The following is a 20,441-nucleotide window of genomic DNA, read 5'->3' as shown; positions in this document are numbered from 1 at the left end:
AGAGAATCATTTTTTTTTTTAAATCTGAAAAGCCCTGGAGAAATAGCACTCTCTTGTAATCCCAGTGACTGGGGAGGCTGAGGCAGGAGGATCACAAGTTAGAGGCTAGCCTCAGCAACTTAGTGAGACTCTCAGCAACTTAGCAACCTGTCTCAAAAAATATAAAGATTTGGGGATGTAGCTCAACAGCAGAGCATCCTTAGCTTCAGTCCCTGGTATACAAACAACTTAAAGAAATAAAATTACTCAGAAATTTTGAATTATTAGATATGGAAACAAAACATTTTGTATACAGGACAGATAATAGTGAGGTGAGAATTCATTATTGGTGAAGAAAATCGAACTTGGCAATTTTAGCCCCCTTCCAAATTTCCTTCCTTTCTTATTTATTAATTTATTAAGAGCCAATAGCTAAATGCTTTATGGAATATTTGTATCAGATTTGTACATAAGAACTATCTTTAACACCAAAAGAAATGAACATAAAGGCAGATCACTTCAAATAAGCAAGAAAGTCCAAAGCGACAAATGACCAGGGTGAATGGTCCACGGTGCAGAACTAGGGTGGAATAGTCTGTCTCACATTAATACGCATTTTTCCTTTGCAGTGAGACAACAAATAACGGCTTTAATAATGATAATCAAAAGCCTCCAACCCCTCCAAGCTGCCTGTGTGACTTTGATCATGGATACGCCTTATTTATGTCGCACGGGATGCACACCCTCGAGAGCAGGGTGGATACTCATCGCTGAAGGTTTGGGAACACTGGTCTGACCTCTGCTGTGTCCTCAGGACTGGAGTCGGGTCATCTAACCAGTGCGGGGAGGGGGGGACGCTGCCCGGGAAGGACTTCAGGATGGTGACTCTCCCGTAGCAGAGGAGGCCACAGCCCTGGGGCAGCGGGTGCCAGGGCAGAGGCCGGTGACTCGGCCTCCCTCCCGGGAGGCTTGGCAATGCCGTGAGAGGCTCCAGGCAAGGCTAGGCCTGCTGGGAACAGAGGCTGCCATCTGGCTTTTACTGGGGATTGGCCTTTCCTGGCAGTGTAGACAACAGTGCCAATGTCCAGTCCTGGTCAGAATGGTGCCCGGCTCCCTGCGGTCTCAGCCCTGGCCAGACTGGCCAGGGTCACCCGGTGTGGATTTCGAGGTCATGGTCACCCGCGCCTAGGGAGCAGGCCAGAGACGTGCCTGCCCCCTCTTCCTGCCCTGCTCCCCAAGCCCCCCCCCAGGGTCCCCAGTTCTGTCCACGGCTCCTTTCTGTTTTCCTGCCCTCAGACCCGTTTTTCTGCTTTATGTATACGTTTGGTTTTCAAATTTCATTCCTCTCTAGCAGGTTAGTCCATGGCTACCTCCTTTGATATTTCCTTCAGGGTTTGTAGTATATAAACTTGAGAAAACTGCTCTGATGTCCTCCAATAACGTACTCACTACGACAAGCTTCCTTCAGAACTGACATTTCAGAATTTGTTTCATGGCATTATGTTAATGATCAACTGAATTTTATTGGTGGAATTTAGCGCATTGCCTGATATATAGTGTATTTTCTTAAATACTTTTAATGACATCAGAAATGCCTGTACTATGTATCTGAGAGTCATCTGCATTGGGTTGGAAATGCTGATGGTTTTGTTCATGTTTATTGATCAAGTGAATCTGAACAATTTAAATTAAAATCTCTCCATTGAACTCTATTTGCTCATTTCTCCTTTTAACCTGTCCGGTTCTTTTTGTAGGGAGGGACATTGAACCCAGAGGTCGCTTACCCATTGAGCCACACCATCCCCAGCCTTTTTGTGTGTATTTAATTTACAGACAGGTCTAGCTTAGTTGCTTAGGGCCTCTCTAAGTTGCTGAGGCTGACATTGAACTCAAGATCCCCCTGCCTCAGCCTCCTGAGGTGCTGGGATGCCAGCTGTGTGCCACTGTGCCCAGCAAGTTTGTCCAGTTTTATGCCTAAAACATTCCACAAGTACCACAGTCCCCAAGCAATGAAAATGATTCATGATCTTTCCTGCTAAAATGTTTCTACCTCCAGTTATTAAATACCCCTAAATTCCCCCAAAAGTCAAATTTCCCGAAGGAAGAAACACCGCGGCCACCAGATTTTCCTCCTGATGGACGCCTTAGTTTCCCTCGTGTCTGACCTCAGGCTGGCCCCTCTCAAGGCCCATGACCCCTGCTGTTGCTGTGCCACACCCAGCCTTGTCCACACCACTGCTCCCGTGACTGCGCCTCAAGGTCTCCTGGTGCTTACTGATTATTTCTCCCCTTTACTCCGAGCTCTTCTAAGTGTGATCCAGCAATGTTACTGCAGCCCAACACTGTGCCCTTTGGATGTTGGCCCCGGCCTCTAGGGTTTGAGGAGTGATCTCTGATACCAAATTCCATGCAGTGTCCAACCCTGGCACAGGTGAGCTCCACAGGATGCTGATTCCACATCCTCTCGGCCCCACTTGCTCCTGTTTGCTGAAGGGCCCTGGCCCTGGTTCTACCTCCAGGACGGTGCTCTAGTTGCAGGCCCAGGCTGGCTCACCTGGGTCTGCAGAGGACAGCTTTGATGGACACCCAGCCCCATGGAAGCTCTCAACTGCTGCCATCCACAGAGCCTGCACGCTTAGCTCTCGCAGCACTGTGACATTCTCCAAGGACACGGAGAGCATTACAGCATGTGGTACGCCTTAGGTGCTGTGAAGGTCGGTGACAGATGGGGCCCTCGATGGTGGGCGTATGACGAGGGGAGTGCGTACTCGGAGCAGGCCACCATCTGACAACTGGAAAGAAACAAGCAATGGAGGGTGGTCAGGAGCAGGACCTCTGGAGCTCCCTGACCATGTGAGGGCAGCTGTCACCTGACACCAGCAAGCAGAGCAGAGCCTGGGAACCTGTGTCCTGGCTGAGGAGCAGAGAGGGGCAGGAGGCTGGGACACGGCAACCACTGCCACACGGATGTCCACCACCACCTCGTGGCTCCGTCCTGGAGGGCACGTGGTGGTTAAGATGGCGGAGGTCCTGTACGGGAGGGCAAGGGTGCCGTGGGTGGCCGGCTCTCAGGGGAGGACCTCGGAGAGGCACTGGGGGGGGGCCCTCTTCTTGTGCCACTGGCCCACATCACGAGTCCCAAACACAGGACATCGGTGGGGCAGAGAGGGCTGACATCACACACACACCGTCTCCCGGGACGTTGGATGACACAATGACCCAGATCCCTCACCCCAGGGAGATGTCTCCAGCCCGTGTCATCACTTTGACAGGTTTGAGGATATTTCCCAGCTGTGCAGGACCCAGCACAGGCACAGGGAGGGACGGATGACCGTGGGGACTCCGACCTTGAGCTGTGCCCACTTGGAGTTACTGGGGTGATGGTGGTGGCCTGAAAGACACTCAAGAGGCACATGGAGCCAAGCCATACCCCTGGTGACTCTGTGGAAGTAGGAACAAGTCTACAAGCGACGTCGTCCAGGGAGTGGCCCAGGCCAAAAGCCGCCTCTGTAAAGGGGGGCTCCCTTACAGAGGGGAGCCATGGTTGGCCCAGGCCAGGTTTCTGAGACTCACGTCGTGGGCTTCACCCTGCTCCCAGTGAAGTCGCTGAGGACAACGTGGTAGAGGAAGGCAGCATTGCCAAGGTGCCCAGTCCAGTCTGGGACAGGAAGAGGGCCACATCTCTGGAGGCCATTCATCCTGGTCCTGGGAATGTCCCTCAGTCCCAGGGCCAGCGGGCCCCTGATACAAACACAGGGTGACCTTCTCCATGGGTCCCCTCCACGGCTCCCAGCAACATCGAGGCCTGTCCTGCACAGCAAGCTTCCTGGCCAGAGTGCCCTGCTGTCTGGAGTGCAGCTGGCTGAGGGCTGGCACTTTCCCCAGTGCTGGACCAACAGTCCCCGACTTGAATTTCACAGCAGCCCTGAATGAGGCTCAGAGCGCGAGACCTCCTTCAGATGAAGCTCCCTGGGTCCCTAGATGCTGAAGAATCCCAGGCCTAGCGCTGGCCAAAGGCCAGAACTCGGCAGAGCCCAAGCTGTCCAGCTCCAAGGAGCACAGTGACCACCTGCACACGTGAAGGTCAGCTGTCAGTTCCCCTCTTCACACTCCTCATCTCAATCTAACGTTGCAAGATGGTTCAACTTGCCATTGTCTCTCAGTCTCTCTTCAGTTCTGCTCTCCTGCTGTTTAATTTCCTGTTAAAAGTTCTACAGGCCTCATCAGCCAACAAATACGTGAAAAATGCTCATCATCTTTAGCAATTAGAGAAATTCAAATCAAGACTACCCTAAGATTTCACCTCACTCCAGTCAGAATGGCAGCTATTATGGAGACAAACAACAAGTGTTGGTGACGAGGTGGGGAAAAGGTACGTTCTTACACAGCTGGTGGGACTGCAAATTGGTGCAGCCAACATGGAAATCAGTATGGAGATTCCTTGGAAAACTGGGAACGGAACCACCATTTGACCCAGCTATCCCTCTCCTCGGACTATACCCAAAGGACTTAAAAACAGCAGACTACAGGGACACAGCCACATCAATGTTTATAGCAGCAAAATTCACAATAGCTAAACTGTGGAGCCAAACTAGGTGTTCTTCAGTAGATGAATGGATAAAGAAAATATCACACACACACACACACACACACACACACACAAATATTATTCAGCAATAAAAGAGAATAAAATCATGGCATTTGCAGGTAAATGGATGGAGTTGGAGAAGATAAAGTAAAGTTAGCTGATCCCCAAAAACCAAATGCTGAAAGTTTTCTCTGATTTAAGAATGCTGGTTCATAATGTACTTAGGGGTTCATGGGAGGATTAGGTGAACTCTAGATAGGGCAAAGGGGAGAGAGGGGAAAGGAGGGGACATGGGATACAAAGGACGGTGGAATGAGGTGGACATCATTACCCTAAGTACATGAATGAAGACCCAAATGGGTGACGCTACTTTGTGTACAATCAGAGATATGAAAGATTGTGCTCTATACATGTGAATATGAATTGCAATGCATTCTACTGTCATATTTAACAAATAAAAATTTAAAAAGTTCCACAGGCCTGTATTATACATGCACAAAATGTAAATATCAAATATAACAATGATAAGAAGACACCAAAGAGCAAATTTACTTTAAAGTTGAATTTACTGAATGCTCGAGTGTCTCCATGTTAGGATGGCAAGAGAAGATCCTTAATGTAGTTGGAATGAAATGAAGTGTAATTATTGATTCCTAGAAATAGCCAACATTATTGCATCTGTCTGAAAATACCAGGTACGGAGTGGAGATAATACACATCTTGTGAACAGTGTGCTTCCTCTAGAGATGACATCCTCCATTGTACTGTGGTTTGCTAACTGACAGGCGAATAAAAATGTGACACTTCTGTAAGGTGCCCAGACTCTGGGTAAGCCCAGAGGGACTGTGGAAGCAGCAGAGATGTGGGTGCTAAGGTCTGGGTGACACTGGGTGAATTCACTGGTCAGGGAGACCTCAGCAGGATCTTCTGAAATGGAAACCACAGGTCTCTGATTTTTCTGCTTCTTGTGCACGTAACTATGTAAATGGCCTCCTGGTGCTCCTGTCCTCTGAGAAAGAAAAATAGCGTCTTGCTCTGCCACCGGCACTGGTGCATCTGACAGAGAAAGAAACTGTCATCCCCCTCTAAACCCAGGCATAGATGTAATAGGCACACCCCGTGAGTGTCCTCAACTCTGTGGAAACGGTCCTCACAATTCTCTCTACATTCTGGGAGAAGTGACAGCTTCCCAGTGAGCACCCTGAGTCTGCCCTGGGAAATGGAGAGCTGGTGAGTCCTGGGACGGTCAGGGGCTTGCTGGGAGGGAACACCATCAACCGTGGGCCAGAGCCTGGGAAGGGGGCTCAGGGGCATCTCACCATGCGCTCCCCCCAGCCAGCCTCAGCCTCAGGGAGGGCCCCCCACTGTGTGCACTCAGCTCCTGCTGTCCTGGGCCCCAGAAGGGAGGAGACCCCTGCAGACTGCAGCCTTGCCCTCCGAAATGAGGGTAAAACCCGTGGGTGACACCGCAGATCAGCACAGAATCAGGAGCACGGGCCAGGGGACCTGTGTTGAGCTTAGGATGAGATCATACCTGTTGGGACACCTGATGTGACAAAAGGGGTCCTTCAGAGACAGAGGGTGGGGCCGACTTTTCAAAGTACTCTTCTAGGTCAATGAGGCCATTACGGGACAGTGTGACAGACCCCCATCTTAGCCCGTGGGAGCTGGGCCCTCCTGAACCACAGACCCTGCTCTCAGGTGTGTGGACCAGAGTCCAAGATCACCACCACAGTCCAGCGTGGGTCAGGGCGTGTCCTCGGGTGACAGGGGAGCAGACATTTTAGGACACTGATCTCATGAGGGTGGAGCCCGCAGATCTAAGCATGAGTGTGACAAGAAGCAAATGCGACACCTACAGTGAAAGAAGGCTGACCACGGGGAGTGACCTTCAAAGCGCAGGTTGGGGAAGGGTCCTTACCTGAGAGCGCACTCCAGCGGTGGGCAACCATCCTGGTTCCTCCGGGTCTGGGAGGAGACTGACTGCCAGGAGGGGGCTGGGCGGGGCTGCGTCGGTGCAGCCTGGTGGGGACAGCTCCAGGAACGCTCACTTGAATTGTACATTTTATGGTGTCTGAATTTATATAAAAATGGACTGTGAAGAGACACTGTGCCGGGTTTCTGTTCTCGCGACTAAAAGGCTCAGGGGTCTCTCTAGTTAAACTGGGCTGACTAGGCTGCACGAAATAACCACACAAGAGACACAAATACCTTTTTCTCTCAGGTCGCTGTGACGGCTCCTCTGACCTTAAGAGTCTGCAGAAAGAGAGAGAGAGAGAGCACACACACGCGCTGACCCCTTTTATTGAGGAGAAGCTATTCAAATGAGGCAAGGGGTCAGGTTTCAGGGGGCTGAGTCTGTCTTCATGATGTCCACTGTCAGCAGGTTGACTGACACCTGGGTAGGCCACACCCAAGGGCACAGTAAGAGGAGGGGACACACACAAGGCACTTCCATGGGAGATTCTATCCTAAACAGGGCAAGGGGTTATATTACAAAGGAACAGGTGAGCATAGCTTCACCCATGGGGCTGTAGCAAGACACACCCATTTCTGTGACTGAGCGCCTCAGCACCTAGCTGGGGAGTGTAACTCAGTCACCTGTAAGGTTGGCCTCCCACAACACTGAATTCTACGATACCAACACCAAATTACCTGAGAGTGTGCTGACTCTTGTGCCTTGAAATGAAGGCAAAGCCAGGTGGGTTTATGACCCCCGGACCCTGTCTGCCACAGCAGCAAGCGTCCCACAGACTCTGGCAGCTGTTGGACTCAAGTACTCAAATATTGGAAAATCAATACTCAATACTGGAAAATAAAGGACGCAATTTTTTTCTTAAATTTTCACCTGGTGGCCAGAGAGAGGTTGTTCGGCACTGTGCATCTCAAGTGGCCTCCAGAGGCACAGGAGAGACCCCACGATTCTCTTTTTAACACAGCATTTACCGGGTTTTCCTGTAGCTTTCTTTATAGTGCGTAAGTCCCAGTGCGTAGCTAGAATCTGGGTCCCTGGCCGAACACTTCCTGTGTGATGGAATCGGGACACTGTCTTGTGGGCTCTGCTTAGTCGGGGGCACAGTAAATGCCGGAGACTCACCGGCTGTTGCACATCTCGCCTGTTTCCATAGCTGTTGAGGATCCTATGGCAACTTGTCAGCTTCCTGCTGTTGAGCTCTCCGGCTGCTTCCGGCTGGGGAGCCACGACAATGCTACTGTCAAGCACCGTTGGTCTCCCTGACAAGTTCTTGTCCCTGTTCTGACTCACGTGGGGAAATCTCTATCTAGGCCAGGGATTCTCAAGACTCTTGGTGTCAGGCCATCATCTCACCACCCCTGCTCAGCTGGGACAGTCCCTAAGCCTGGAGTCCATGGAGAAGATTCAAAACAGCGAATCCCAAGCCTGCGGCCAACCTGGCTGCTCCCCTGCCTTGCCTGCTGCGCTCCTTCCCACCCAGGAAGGCTGTCCCCTGCTACCTCTGCTCCAGTGCCTTCCTCTGCTCCAGTGCCTTCCTCGCCCAGGCTGCCTGGGCTTTCTTCTTGGGATCTGTGCACGCAGAACTTCCTCACAGCTATTTCTGTGTCTACAGACTTACCTGATTAGAACAAACCCCAGTGGAGACCAGAGAACCGTGGACACACCGCCCCCAAGGTGGAAGAGAAAGGCGCTCACTTCCAGGGGGGGCACCTCGGTCAGGCAGCTGGCTGCCCTCTGAACTCAGGCTTCTCACGGCAGAATTTCCATTAACGATGCCAAAGCCTTTGTGGGAGAAAAGTCATTGTCCTATGGAAAACCCATGTAGATGGAGTGAAAATGGGGAATATTGATCTTTTATTCCTAAATAGCAGTTTAGTATCAAAGGCACTTCTGTTTTCATTATGATAAATTTTATATACACAGTATGATTAAATACACAACGCAATTTCTAAAAGAATGTATCCAGCTAAAATTGCCCCAGTTTAACTGATTCCCCCCTTATTAGTCTTTACTCCACATGTGCAAACACTCACATGGCACTGCACCCCACTTTTCCACTGAAATCACATTATGAACAGCATGCTCCACACACCCGTCGCATGGAGCCACACTGTGTGCTGCTTCTGAGTTCATGATTTTAAATGCTGTCAACAGGACATTTTCCCTTCTAGCTTGTTTATACTTCCAACTAATCTCAGAGATACACTTCCGAAAGTTGAACTTAAAAAAAAAAATCAAACCAAAACACAAGTAGCTTCAGTGCCTAGATAGACTGCTCTGTGTGCTTCCATTCATCTTCTGTTGTCCCCAGAACATCATCAATGGATTTGTCCAAGATCTCACAAGTTTGATATTAATAAAACCAAGATTCAGAAAATATAAAGTACCCACTTATGTGTGTTGTATACACAACAATTCAATCTAGTTTTAGTGATATTTTTTTTTTTTTGTACCAGGGTTTGAACTTAGGGCACTCAACCACTGAGCCACATCCCCAGTCCAATTTTTTATATTATTTACAGACAGAGTCTCACTGTAGCGCCTCACCATTGTTAAGGCTGACTTTGAACTTACGATCCTCTTGCCTCAGCCTCCTGAGTCACAGGGATTAGAGATGTGCGCCAGCTGTGGGCTTAGTTTTGGTGATTTTAATATAATCATCTAAAGAACAGAAAGAACCAGGCGCTATGGCCACACCTATAACCCCAGTGACTTGGGAGGCCCAGGCAGGAGGATTGCAAGTTCAAGACCAGCCTCAGCAATTTAGTGAGGCCTTGTCTCAAAATAAAAAATAAAAGGGTTGGGGATTTGGCTCAGTGTAGAGCACCCCTGGGTTCAGTCATCAGTATTGAGGGAAAAAAAAGAAAGGCAAGAAATTGATCATAAAAAATAAGAAGAGCAGGATATCTAGGGAACAGAAATGGGTAGATGGGGATCACACAAAATCATAAAACACGTCCTTCTTCGGGCAGGAGCTGGTAAATAAATTAGTTTTGTTTTACTATTAATCTACATACATTATTTATAATTTTATCGTTACCTGGAAGTGTTCAGTTCAAATGAAGCATTGATCATTACATTGAATGTAAGCAGCCACAGTAAACTTGAGGCTAATGCATGGCACAGCACTGTCACCTGGCTCGTTTTCCTGTATTTATAGGAAAAGTGATTTCGGAAATGCCATCAGAAAAGCAGCTGTTTTAGGGCTGGGGACGTAGCTCAGTGGTAGAGTGCTTGTCTGGCGTTCACCAGGATCTGGGTTCCATCCCCAGCACCACAGTCATGACGCATGTGTTCTAAGAGAACGTACCACGAAGGGGACTGACATGCGACATACAAAAGGAAAACGCAGGGAGAAGTCAGCCACACAGCACCAGCACTAGGAAGCAGAGCATCAAAAGGAAGGAAATTCGGCATGAATTGAAAACCTTACTGAAGCGGTGCCTCCCAAGAGGAGCCGTGGGGCCCGGCTCCACAGGACAGGGCAGGTGGCAGGACAGGGCAAGTGGCAGCGGTGGGCTCTGCCAGGGCTCCTGGGGGGGAAGGGCCGGCAGGAGCATGCGCTTTGCCGCCCCGCGAGGCTTGGCCACCTGCTCCCGCACCTGGCTGGCCCTGCTGTCCAGGCGCTCCTGTCTGGGGAGTCCCTCGCTGCCCCGCAGAGCTATCCCGCAGCCCCAGTCCTGCCACCAGGAATGCGAGGCTCACCCCAAAGATGGCCTGCACCTGTCCTTCCTCAGACCAACATCCCTGCTTCTTTCGCTCAGCTACCGGGGCCTCTCGTGTGTGGACCTCCACCAGGGCTCCAGGTTCTGGCCCAAAACCTGGCCAGTTCTCTAGGCCTGGACCCTGCCAGGTTCAAATTCTTAGCGGGAGTGAGCATTGTGACATCACTATCACTTTAGCTGCTATAACCAGGCAACCTGAGGTTCATTTACTGTCGCACAGGGATGGCCTTGGAGCCATGGGCAGAGACAGGCCTCCTAGAGGTCTCCCCAGGTCAAGGGGCCCAGTGCGGCTCTCTCCTGCTCTGGCTGCCTGGCATCGGCTGTCCATCTCTGCCCCGGAGCCACTTCTCCAGACCAGTTTGTAGTGATCCTGGGCAGCTGGTGTGGGCCAGCCCCAGGTATTTCTTAGTAACACGCGCCATCTACCCTGATTCTACAGAACACAGGGCAGGCAGCATTAGATGGGCACAGAGGCCAGAATGGGGAAGGGCACCTGGGAACGAGTCACCTAGGCAGGGAGCAGCATGTGGGAGGTACATGGGGCCTTCAAAGTATGGAACTCAAGAGGGTGGGTGGCCTGGGGCGGCAGGGTCTCCATGCAATGTACATGGGGCTCTGTCAGGAAGTACCCAGTCAGGTAAAGGTCAGGTGGCAGGGTGTTGCACTGGACAGTCGGAACACTGTAGGCAGACTCCTGCTGCCACTCCTGCTTGTCCCCTCCTGTCCCTCACCCACTTCTGACCCTGGCAGAGGAGCCCACTCAAGCCCTTACCACTGCTCAGGCAGAGGTGGCTCTTGGGCTTCCCCTTCTCTTCCGCATGTCCTTGTTCATCCAAGCTCATGGCTGGGCTGCTACGTCCAGTGTTTTTCTAACTTACTGATGCTCCTGTTCTCCTATCCAAGTCCACATGTGGCACCTGCATAAGTTATGTACAGGTGGGCTGGGGATGTGGCTCAAGCGGTAGCGCGCTCGCCTTGCATGCGTGAGGCCCGGGTTCGATCCTCAGCACCACATACCAACAAAGATGTTGTGTCCGCCAAGAACTAAAAAATAAATATTAAAAATTCTCTCTCTCTCTCCTCTCTCCCACGCTCTCTTTAAAAAAAAAAAAAAAAAAAAGTTATGTACAGGTATCCTGGGTGGCAATGGCTGTTTGGAAGACCTGAAGTGCTTCAGGGAGTAAAGGACACAGGACTAACTTCAATGTAAATGACACATGAAGGACATCAGCCATCAGTGGAATGTGGAAGAATTACCCAAGAACCACTAAAGAGGAGGAAATAAAGACCAAAAGGATTGAACTGATTCAGGAACAAAACAAGTAAGGGTCTTTTCCCTACAGAGAGAAACTGGACACCAGAGAATAAAACTATCCCAATCTGCAAGTGTCCCTTTGTTACAAACCCATATTTAGAAGTTCATCCCATGGAAAAACATGAATTGGGAAGAATTAACATCAAAGCTGAACGGAGAACTTCTCCACCCACACCTTGTCCCACAGAAAGCTGGAGGTCCCCACACAGGCAGGGCCTAATTCTGTTCTCGATCCATTCTAGAAAATGAAAAGACCCCCAAGGTTAAAGGTGGCTTAAATTATAAGGCCTTTATTATTACAAATCAGAGCAACATGAGGAAGTACTTTTCCAGGCTAGGTGACTCGGGAGGCTGAAAACATCCATTGAAATTTCAAGTGAAAGCTGGGCACAGTGACATGTGCTTGTGATCCCAACCACTTGAGGGCTGAGGCCTCAGAATCATTTGAGCCCATGAGTTCAAGGCCAGATTTTATGTAAGATCAACAATGTCCATCATGAAAGAAAACATCTGAAAGCCATCAGAGATGGGTCACATTCACATCCTCTAGACACACAAAAGGGAACGAGGACCCTCTGAACTCAGATGTCCCACGGCTCACCCTGGGCATTGGAGAGAGTACAAGTGCCACTGTCCCTGAAGATGTTGGGTAACTAAGCTGGAGCAGTTAAGATGAGTTCAGGCATGAGTTCTGGCAGAAACTTGAGGTGGTGAGGAAGTGCAACACAGACCTGGAAAGCCGCTGAATACCTGGCAAACAAGGTGTGTCTCTGTGTGAATGTTCATGTGAGGCCTGACATCTCACTGACAAATCCTGCTGTGTGAACAGCTCAGCTAAAGCCTGCCTGCAGCATGTATTTTCTGGTGCCGAATGAGGTGGGAGCTTAAGCTGTAGGCCTTCCCACACTCACTGCACTCGTAGGGCCTTTCTCCCGTGTGCACTTTCTGATGCCGAACTAGGTGGGAGGTCCTGATGAAGTCTTTCCCACATTTACTGCACACAAAAGGCCTTTCCCCTGTGTGAACCCTCTGGTGTGCAATAAAGTCAGAGCTTCGACTAAAGAACTTGCCACATTCAGTGCACTCAAAAGGCTTAGTCTCAGTGTGAATTCGCTGATGTTTAATAAGAGTGTATTTGTGGCCAAAGGATTTCCCACAATCACTGCAATCATAAGGATTTTCCCCTGTATGGATGCTTTCATGCTGAACAAGTGTGGATTTGTGTCTGAAGACTTTCCCACAATCATTGCACTTGTAAGGCCTTGCTCCGTTGTGCACTCTCTGGTGTACAATTAGGTTAGAGTGATGGCTAAAATATTTTCCACATTCACCACACTTATAAGGCATTTCTCCTGTGTGGATTCTCTTGTGCTGAGTAAGATTGTCTTTTCGACTAAAGGCTTTTCCACATTCACTGCACTCATACGGTCTTTCTCCAGTGTGGATCCTCTGGTGCTGGACCAGTGTAGCTTTTCGACTAAAGGCTTTCCCACACTCGTTGCACTCATAAGGCTTTTCCCCACTATGGATCCTCTGGTGCTGGACAAGTGTATCTTTGCGACTGAAAGCTTTCCCACATTCACTGCACTTGTAATGCATTTGTCCAACATGCAGGATCTCCCTGCTTGCAGTTCTCTGGACTGTCTTCCTCTTGTTATGGGTGATCTTTTGTTGGCAATGGCCCAAGCTAGCCTGGAAGTTCTTCTGCTCCACCTCACCTTTAAGGGGGTTTTCTAATAAGTGAACTCTTCACAAACTCTGCAGTTCTTCACCAATGAAGTCTTGCCTTCATCTCTTTGTGAAGGTTTCTCTACACTGTAAGGCTTTAAGTTCCAGTTAAAGTCTGTAATGAACGACAACTGTCTCCCATATACCCCTCATGTGTAAGTCTGAAGTCCACAGTGTGTTCCTTCCAGGAATAAAATATGTTTCAAGATGGTGCCACATAAATCACAAGGATGAGCTGCTTGCGTGGACTCACCTAGTAGACGTATCAGTGCTACCATGCAATACTCCTACAGAAATGCTCTGCTTCCATCCTTCACTCTGCACCAACACCCTGAAAGCAGAAAAATACTGCTGACACACAAGATGACTTTGGTAGAGGGGCAATCCATCACAACTGTGAGTCCAGTACACTCAGGGTTAAGTCTATGGGACTATTGGCTGGATGGGGCTCAGATTTGAAAGTCTGCTGTATAGGGACCTAAGTTTACAGAATGGAGAAGGCCTCACAAGGGACAAAGACACGACGATGTAGCACAGGCAGAAAAGGTTAGCAGGCTACAACCTCATCCTCTGCAAATGGCTTTCAGCAAGGCCTTGGCTGGCTGTTGGTGACAGATAAACACTATGCAGAAATGCATGTCTCTGCCCAGGAAATCTATTAAAAACAAAGGATGGGGGTGCAAGGACTACTGAAGGGTATCTGCACATGTCATGCGTTCATGTATGTTGGAAAGTACTGCAGAGAGAGAGGTAGAAACAGCCCTGGGTCTGAAATAAGAAATGACAAGTGTCCAGAACAGGGAGGCAAAGACTGAAATGAGGCATGGCCTCTGGCTTTGGAATCAAATCATGGCAAATTCCTGGTACCAACGGAACACAGCACGGAAGTCGTGACTTCCCCACCAGGGAACCACCAGTGTCCGTCCAAGCCTCTCCTGCTGTGGGAGCGTCTGAACCTCTGAGGAACCCAGGGTTCTCTTTCTCATTACAGTCCGCAACCTCAAAGGATCTGGAAGATACAAGTCACCAGGGGAAGATGGGACAGGGAACTCAAAGCACTGGCTCTGAGTAGCCCACCAAAGAAACGAACATAACAAAATAAAAATGTCTTGCTGGTACTACCAGTGGGGTCCACAAATAGCGACATGGCACAGGTGGACCCAACGAAAGGTCAACTAGACAAAGGTGGCAGAAGCTGGAGCCCAGAGGTGTCAAGACAAGAGACGCCAAGGACTGGTAGGATGCACAGGGCTGACCGCCTGACCTCCAGGTCCCCCTGGAGCAGCTGCAGAGGAGTTAGGGAGCCGGGAGCCCAGAACCCCGCTGGGAAGTGGCACGAGAGAACCCAGGCGAGGGGCTCGGGGAGAAGGGCGCTGCCTACAGCGCAGGCCCCGGCGAGGCCGCCGCGGCACCTGCGTCCTCACCGCCCTCCCCAGGTCGGATCCCCGCGGCGGCAGCCTCGCCCGCGGGCCGGCGGCTCCACCCTCCAGCCCGACATCCCGCGCCCGCCTGGGCCGCGTCGCCCCCGGGTGCGCTACAAGGGCGCGGGGGACCGGCTCGGCTCCGAGGGCACAGCAAACCCGCAACGCCCGACCAGCCACCGTCCGCCTGCTCACCCGTGGGTTCGCGCCCGCGGCTCCTCGCCCCACGCTCGGCCGCACTCCGGCCCGGCGCTCCGCCCGCGAGCCGTGGTGAGGGGAGCGTAGAGCCCACCCACTGTGCGGGGGGGACAGTGTCCCCTCCTACTCTCCGGCGTCCGTCAGCGCGGAACCGGCCCGGCGCTGCAGAGCCCCGCCTCCCACGGTCCCGCTGGGCGCCCCGCAAGATGTCCGCGAGGAAGATGCCGGATGTCCCGCCCACCCATCCCACGCACGCACGGAAGTGACTTTAACAGCACCGGCGCCGCAGCGTCTCCTGGGTAATGTAGTCTCCAGAAAGTTAGCGTCCCCAGGGACGCCGGGCGGGGCGGGGCCTCGCTGCTATTAAAGGGCCCACACCCCGAAAGCACCCAGTGCTTCCAGCCAAGATCCCAGAAATGCCGGGAGGCAAAATCTTTCAGACGTTCCCCAAATGGGCATGCCACATCAAATGTGACTCGGAGTCCATTCGTAGTCCATCCGTGTTTTTGTGGAAATATGCTAAGAGGAAAGCTTTAAGTCATGTTGTTACCTTCAGCGGTGAGAGAACTGTTCCCAGACCGCCACCTGGGGGAGACTTCGCGCTCCCGAGTGGACTAAAGTGTAGCTCTTCCACTGGTTCCTCGGGGAAGACTCACCTCAGGGAAGGGGCCACTGGGCTACCCTGGAGCCGGGGTGGAGGAGGGCCTTTCCTGTCTGCAGAGTCAGGATGCTGTTCCACCAAGGGGGCAGCTTTCACCCAAATGCTGACTCCCAGCCCGAGGTACAGGCATTTCCTTTTAGTGATATTCCGCCTGTCCGCAAAAAAGGAGACAATGATGGAGCCCCTGTGCCTGGACAGGCTGACGAGGCCCTAGAGGCCGCACGTGTCAGAGCCGAGGTGGGAACCTGGAAGTGCAGTTTGGGAATGCCATCCTCTCATTTGTTTGCTGAGAGGTGATTCTTGACTCATCTGCAATTACAGGGACAGTATTTGAATTGAAAGTTGAGATTACTTAAGGAGAAGAGGAAGAGATTTGTGAATTGTTTATATTACTAAAAGTTCATCTTAATTCCACAGCTTTCACAGATATATGCAGAAATGCCTCTAGTTAAATGAATATATGATAGGTGAGAACAGTTAAGATGTCTGCAAAATCTTGTTATGGGCCAGGCTATATGGGCAATGACCAAACAGACTCCACTTTACCCTGAGACCCCATATCATGTAAGATAATGCTTCTCCCATGGGAAAGCCCCGCCTCTGTACCCATTACTAATTGCCTAGCATACCATACTTAGCAACACAAAATAGCAATTCTTATACAATGTAAAATCATTCTCTTTGGTTCCCCTTTTCCTTGGGCAGTGTACCTTGTTGGAAAATCATTAGTAGCCATTCTTTAACTGGTACTCAACTAGGGTCATTTTGATCCATTTCTCTTTTGATTATGATTATGGAAAAATCCCATGAGAAATACTGAATCAGAATGAAAAGATGATTAAGGACATTGCAATTTTTTGCTAATGGCTTTATTCAGCTTGCTTGCTTATTAGTTGCTATGCCAACCTGGATGTGGTTTTTCTGGTTTCCTAAAATGTTGATGCTGTTTCCTGCAGAGACAGTGTGGCCCTTTAGGGAGCAGTACTGACTAGTTGGACAATAAAGACTCTTCAATTTGGACAAAACTGGGTTTTGGTGTCTTCTGAGTGACCTCCCCCGTAAAAATCTGAGCAGCAGGTACTGAAGTCTGAGAAGGGAGAAATGCAGAGCTGTGCTGGACCTTGCCAAGCATGACTTAGTTATCCAGATACATTTCCCCCCATTATTCAAACCCTGGAGTGCTACTTGCTCAGAGGGAGTATTAAGGCATTTATGACCTACTGCTTGGGTGGTGAAGATGAACTTGGTGCTGGAGTAGTGTGTTTATACATGGCTCCAACAAATGTCCATTGAACACTGCTGCATTTCAGGTACTCTTACAGGCATGAAACAAACCGGAAAACAAAGACTCCATCTATCAAGGAGCTAACACTTATTCCAGGAACACAGTGGAATGAATACAAAATCAGGTGCTGAATCCTATGTAATATTAGAACATGGTCAGCACAATGGAAAAGAGGAGATGAAGGCATAAGAGGAGCCGGGATGAGCTCTTATGCCTATTTGGGCTGGTGGGAGGGTGGGGGGAAGACAGCCAGTACAGTGTCTGAATGTAATGAATGGTTGGTTGGATCCAAGATGGGGGCTGCTTTGAAAGGAAAGGAAATAAAATATTATTACAAGACAAAAGTGGCCCCTGCCTCCTCAGCCCTCCTTTAGTCCCATCAGAGCACAGAAAACTTTTAAGGGGCATCTGTCGTGGTCTACTGAGATTGCATTCAAAAGCAATGGCAAATCCCAGCATTCAGCTTTCTGTACAAATGCTGTGTGCTTTCAGAGCAGGTGGGGCATCACTCGCTTAGCAGGGAGGTAATTAGGGATTTGTAAAATAGGACAAAAAGCCCCTACACAAAGTGCACAGAGGTGTCTCAGCTTGGTACAAATCGCACCCCATAGTGGTGGAGAGGTGAATATGAACCTAAAGGAACCTGCAGCCTCTGCTGATGGGCTTGCCATGGCTCTTATTTCTGAAGCTACTCTGCGTCCCTGGTGCTCCTTGTGGGAACTCTCTTTGAACCACTGCTTAGGGACTAACTCGGAAAAAGAGTTTTTAATAGACAGGTGACTCTCTTTATTTCTTCTAGGAATCACGTCCGTTTTCGCCCAGCACATGTTTTGTGATATGGTGTGCTAGAGCCTTCTCTGTTGTGGATTTTCATCTGTGCACTCCATCTGTTTCCTTATCTGTTACCTCTGTGTTTTTCTTCTTAGGCATAATTCTGAGTCAGGATATTTCACTGGACCTTTCCTCTTCCTTTACTCTTTTAAATTTTCTTCTTTATTCATTTCTGTCTGACTCTCTCTTACTCTATATTTGTTAATTTTTAACATTGTGTTGTCAACTTGAATATCATTTTTGTAGAGTGATTTATACAACTGACTAAAAACCAAATCATAGTTATTTTTGTATAGATGCATCAGCAGTACTTTCCAGGGTCTAAAACTTTTTTGCCTCCTTCCCTCTTTTCCTGGAAGATTCATACCATGTTGTTTGAGCTCGTTCTCATGTGGAGTTTGCACTTGGCCAATATGGTCTTCATCCTCTCTCCTCCCTTCTCTCTTTTTTTCTAATTGATAAGTACTAATTGCATATGTTTTGGGGTCATGATGTGATAATTCAATACATATAAACCTGGGTAATCAGTATTTCCTCTTTTTTTCTGTCTTTTCTTTGTAAGTTGGGGGAGTTCCTATCACTTTACCTAATGTCTTTCTGACATTAAGGTATTTTTACATTGTATATTTTTACAAATGTGGTGTGAACTGAAATTGTTTTTCTCCTTGTGAGGTCAACCTCTCCCAAATCATTTCACATGAATCTTGAATTTATCAGATTCTCTAAGGAATGTGAACAGAAGTGCTTGAATCAAGACATCTTGGGATCTACAGGGTAAGTCACTTGGCTTTACTGGCACTTCAGGAAGAAAAGGAGATATTGCCAGTGTGCTTCTGTCGGGAGAATTAATAGAAGCTTGGGTATTTTTTCTTTGAGCTCAAATCTCAGTTTGGTTTTTGATGGAGACTTTTTTTGTTGACTCTGTGGTACTAAATCTCTATTTGATTCCTTAAGTCACTTATGAAATTGGTTTCTCTTTCAGAGTCAACAGAGCAGACTAATCTTTTCTATTCAAATTAAAATAAGCCATTTATCGATAAGCACCCTGATCCAGAGTGAACTTTCTGTTCCTTAGAGACTCACACACCTCTCTGAAAGTGTTATTAACACATTGTGTGTTTTACAATGATCACAATCATTACATTGTATATTTTTACAAATGTGCTGTGAACAGAAAGGACAATGAGTTGGTTTTTTAATCACCTAATATAGGAATTCAAACTAATTGAGGTGAAAGGTGAATTGCTTTAGATTTCTCCTAGAAACAATGGTCTGAACTTGAACAGTTTCATCATTTTAAATGTTTCCATTCTCTAAAACACCTGGCCACCAATCCACAAAAAAGGCAAGTCCATAAAAGACAAAGGCTGAGGAAGGCCCCAGACTGAAGGAGGCTGAGAGATAAATCACAAAATGTGAGAGGCTGTGGGTCCCCAGTCAGTAAAGAAGACTATAAAGGGAATATTTTAACCAACTAGTGAAAACAGAATATAATGTATATTAGATGACAGTGTTTATTGAAGCTAATCTAACTAAATTTGACTTTTAAAAAAACATGTGGCTGTGAAGAATGTCCTGGTCTTATGAGATAAATTTTAAAGTATAGACGGGACGTTGGTAACACATAAACAGTAGGTAAATCCAGGGAATGGAACATATTGGTGTCAATTAAACAATTATTAGGACAGAACCATTTTTCTTTCTTCTGCAATTGTGTTTGGAATTTATTTGAGGGTATACTACTTGCCACAAATATTTTTGGACTCAGTAGTTGTAAACATAGTGGTCACTCCTTAAGTGACTTAAGGGTCCTTTCCCAGTGGAATGGGGAGGGGTGCATTTGTCAGTGTACTCTATTTATGGCTACTGTATGAGAACTAAAAGAAAAATCCAAACAAACAGGAAGAAAGCACAGTTCATCTAATTATATCGTTAGTACTGAAATTCACCAATACTACATCAAGATCTATATTTTTAAGACTCCCCCAGCCCCTTCCCCTCTACTTCCATCCTCCATCACAAAGAACAATAGAAGTAATCACATGACAACTCCCCAACTTTCTGCCTCAGAATCTACAAAGTCACCCCTCACAGAGGCATTTCTTCCTTATTTTCTGCTCAGAATGAAAGCGATGTCCCCTTTGCAGCCCTGGGACTGGCTCCATGTCCATGAAATAAGTGCTCTCCCTTCTGAGCCCTGCACCCCACACCTCTACCCACTCTTCCAGTTCATGGACATGTGCTTGGCTCCTCCTTTTCAAGAGTAACAATTCCTTGGTAGGTGGCTCCCAAAAGATTCTGGAAGTTGTAACCTTTTCCTAGTCCCTAAAGGGAAACTTCTTTAAAGAAAGGCTACTTTCTCTCCTCCATCTTAATAATTTGCTTGCCCTCAACTTACGTAGTAGCTCACTGCACACCAGGGTAACGTGGCGACATGTCAAGTAACTCCCACAGCCTGGATACCAATGCTTCCCGCCAGTTGACATGTTCTTTATGTGCATAGTCCACCTTTTAGCACATTTCCCCTTTTAATCTCCGGATAAAGTCTGCTCGTCCTTGGAACTGCATCTTTGGGAAGGTTCCATCCATTCTCTCTTCTTAACCAGTCATCATCAGGATTCCAAAAACTACAGGGAAGAGTTTCCCTAGTCCTGACTCCCATCAGGGAAAGCTCAGAACTGACCCGTGCTCAAGTCTCCTTGTAATTTTCAGTCCCATGCCTGTTCCTGCTCTTT

The 20,441-nt window shown here is 48.6% G+C and overlaps 1 long non-coding RNA gene across 2 annotated transcripts; it reads right to left on the bottom strand.

Annotated features, from left to right (window-relative positions):
- Positions 1–5,114: 5,114 nt before the first annotated feature.
- On the bottom strand, positions 5,115–11,351 carry LOC144370994 (uncharacterized). 2 transcript variants are annotated; one of them, XR_013431142.1, is made up of 3 exons: positions 7,223–11,351; positions 6,779–6,823; positions 5,115–6,641 (listed from the first exon to the last, which is right to left on the bottom strand). It is a non-coding gene; the product is annotated as an uncharacterized LOC144370994 (long non-coding RNA). The 2 variants fall into 2 exon arrangements; XR_013431141.1 differs by having other exon boundaries at positions 6,779–11,351.
- Between the last annotated feature and the right edge of the window lie 9,090 nt (positions 11,352–20,441).

Source organism: Ictidomys tridecemlineatus, chromosome 15 (assembly GCF_052094955.1).
Source record: "Ictidomys tridecemlineatus isolate mIctTri1 chromosome 15, mIctTri1.hap1, whole genome shotgun sequence".
In the NCBI taxonomy this organism is placed as follows: domain Eukaryota; kingdom Metazoa; phylum Chordata; class Mammalia; order Rodentia; family Sciuridae; genus Ictidomys; species Ictidomys tridecemlineatus.
Note: the sequence above shows the minus strand (reverse complement) of the source record. Positions and strands in the feature narration are given on the sequence as shown.